Source organism: Phragmites australis, chromosome 24 (assembly GCF_958298935.1).
Source record: "Phragmites australis chromosome 24, lpPhrAust1.1, whole genome shotgun sequence".
NCBI lineage: Eukaryota > Viridiplantae > Streptophyta > Magnoliopsida > Poales > Poaceae > Phragmites > Phragmites australis.
This window is the reverse complement of record NC_084944.1, coordinates 16,328,236-16,331,587: the sequence shown is the minus strand read 5'-3', so window position 1 is coordinate 16,331,587 and position 3,352 is coordinate 16,328,236. Positions and strand designations below refer to the sequence as shown.

Sequence of the window (3,352 nt, the reverse complement as noted above, 5' to 3'; positions counted from 1 at the left end):
AATTACAAGCTTGGTATAGAACAAATCTAGCTGATTAATTTGTTTTACTCTCAGTACAGTATAGATCATTTGGTTATATAAAATGGAATTATGTACTTAAAAGGTTTCTCCGTTATTAAGTGTATTCACGCGGTTATGAAATTTCAACGGGAATACACATGTTGAGAGGTTTTTAACATTCACAACGGAGAGTGAAAACGGGGGGCGGCAAGTAAAAAGATGGGCGGGTCCTCAATTTTCCCATCCTTTCCCCCCTCCGGCCACAGCGCTCAATCCTGCCGCCGTCCAAACCGTCCATCCTAACTGCCTCAACCCATCGCTGAATCAAGCGAAATGAGGCTGGAGAGGAGGTTGCTGTCCACCGTCGCCTCACCGCAGGCCGAATCTCGCCGTCACCGCGCTGAGAAGATGGAGAGTCATCGCCGTCCCGAAGCCCCCGAACCGTAGCAGCAGAGTGGCGCCGGGCTTCGATCCGGCTCCAGATCACAAGGTTGGGCCACTTTGTCGGTGAAGTCTCTTCTGCCTCAAGCTCCGACAGTCTGCAGATGCCACAGAAGTTGCCGTCTGCCGCTGCACCTCAACCTCCTTCCTCTTGTACGCTCTGTGTGTTTGTGTGTGTGTCTGTTGCTGCCGTTCTGCTCCATACCAGATCTAGCCAATTTGGGAGAAGATTAGAAATAGGCAGCAGTCGCACCACTGCCGGATCTAGACCTGACATTAGAATCGGAAGCGATGTGCGGTGGCAAAGCACAAGGGGCATCGAAGGATCTTCCTGGCCGTCCAAGATTCAGTCCTTCTTCCTCATCGGCATTCTGAGAGGTAAATTTCATCAATAATCACAAGTTTCTGTTATACCTAGATCTGCAATGGCCACGTTCTGTGATTCAGTAGTGATGGTGATGGAATGTTGAAAGGTACTAGTAATAGAGAACTATTCTTTGCAGTATGCTTTGCCCCTGTGACTGATTTGGGCGATTGCTAATCATCCAAATTGCATGATGCAGTTTGCATTGCAGGGAAATCGGAAATATGTACCAGACAAATGCTTCTCATCTTTTAACCGTACCTTTTTTGCACATTATATCAACCTGAATAATTAGGGGAACACCTGGTTTTTGTCTGAAATCATTGTTTCTTTGCTTCGTGTCATATTGTGAAGAGGGCGCAACTTTCTCCAGGATTTTGTCTTTGTATTGATAAGCCATGGTTGGGGCGCTGATATCCTGGCTTTCTTGTCATGTGCTCGCTTCGCAGTCCTGCATTTTTGCCGCCCAAATGAATCCACTAGACTATATAATGCAAATTAATTTTCCAGAATTGTATTAGACATGGAGTCTTCATATAATTGTTATTAGACATGAGCGTCATAGATTGGTGTCAGAAGATTCTTCTCCAACTCATACTCAACCAGAAGAACTGCATGCTATCACCGACATTCTGAATATATTGAGGTCTCCTAGCTGGACTAAGGATCTGAAAACGTGTCGGATGCTAGGAATTAATGAAGTAGTGTTTATGATGACTAATATGGATACCACATTTTATTTCTTCTTGAAATTAGATTGGCGTAATGCTCAACAGAAATCTGATATTGAACTGCTCAACAGAGACCATATCTGCAATGCTCAATGCATTACTGTAATGTCTGGCTACTATGTGGCAAAATGTATGTTATTTCACTTATGGAGTTCAGTGAGTTATTTCATCACTCCCCCCCCCCCCCCTTCCCTTTTTGTTGATTCTCCTTGCCCATAGTTGATTGAAGTACAGTACTTTAGAGCCGCAAAAGGATCACTGTTGCCATTTCCTTTACATGTATTTTTGCAGTAAGTTGACACTTTTTTCCTAACGTGTTAACGTTTCAGGTCACTGAGTATTCAGAACAAGCTGTGGTGAAGTCCTTTGGCTTCGGAAGAAACTATGATGGCAGAAGCTCTTAACTGTACAAGCTACACATGCAAGAGCCTTGAGATGCAGATACCAAAAACCTAGAGAAGCTGGCTGATTGCAAACTTATGGTTATCAGATTGTAAAGTGAGTTGACTGGAGCACCAAAAAAATCATGTATGTTTATCATTTCTTATGGAGAAAAGATGAAACTGCAAGTCTGCTTTTCAATTCAATTGTAAAATGAGATGAAGTCATGTGTAATATGTAGTATATTTGATATTTATGCTGATTTGTGATGGGCTGAGAAGAGTATAATTTATGATGAAAAAACAAGTCATTGATTGGACTTGTGAACTTAGCTGGGCTGTGAAAACGTAGGCTAGAGAGTTGGTTGGCTGAAAAACTAGAATGGGCTAGAATAATTGGATTGGGTTGGACTAAATATGCATTGCGAGATTGGGCTTACAAAATGAGCAAAGCCTAATCACATTGGGCCAACAAAATGGGCTAGCCCACAAATAGTTGGGTCACTACATGGGTTTCAACACAATAGACTTAGGCAACCAAAATAGGTTTCACATATATTATGATGAAAAAAATCATTTTTATAAATTATGACGAAAAAAATTGTTATAAATATAGCCATATCAGATGCTAAGGGTTAGATCCTATATCGGCTGACCAAGTTTTCTATGACGTTAAAGTATTCAACAGTAATTCTATGATGATTTTCTCTGTTTTGTCGTAGAAAACTATTAGTGATGCAATATTAGTGACGGTCGGATCTGATTGTTACAGTTTAGCAGATTTCTTGTAGTGATTGGTCTCTCTGCTCAAACCTTAGAACTGAGTAAGGTACTAATAGGTACCAGTAAAAGAGCTGATCATGATTTGTGTGTAAAATATACAACTTCTGTAGAGAGAAACTGGATATTCAGCCATGCATATGGTCAAGAGTGGCAATAAAAATCTAATAGATTAGAACTTGATGGCATGATTGGTTTAGTCAACCACGGTGGTGGAAACTGTGATTGAGGTGCTGGTTTGTTCAACCTTGGTGGTTGTAACCATGGTTGGAAGGTTGGCTAAGTCAAGATGGTTGGAATCTTGAGATGATTATTTATTTACTATTATTCATTTACCCATGTACTTGCTTTCAACTATTTTTAATGCAAATTTTGTTTATGCAAAAAAGCCATAATTGTCATATTATTGTTTAAGTCTTCATATACATACTATTTCTTAACAACTTGCTGAGTATGACAAGTGCTCACTTTTGCTATCATTAGACAATCTCATGTAAGGAGTTTTCTATGTCGGTTTGCCTAGGGATTCATCTAGAAGGATAAAGTCTTGCCTAGGGATTCATCTAGAAGGATAAAGTCTATGTAGTTCCGCTGCAAGTTTGTTTGAAATTTGACCCTTGAAGGTCACTTTTGTAAGATAATTAAATAAGATTAAG

At 40.4% G+C, this 3,352-nt stretch overlaps 1 long non-coding RNA gene across 1 annotated transcript; it reads left to right on the top strand.

Moving 5' to 3' along the window:
* The first annotated feature begins 212 nt into the window (after positions 1–212).
* Positions 213–2,197, top strand: LOC133906894 (uncharacterized). Its single transcript, XR_009907868.1, has 2 exons — positions 213–819; positions 1,866–2,197. It is a non-coding gene; the product is annotated as an uncharacterized LOC133906894 (long non-coding RNA).
* Positions 2,198–3,352: the final 1,155 nt, after the last annotated feature.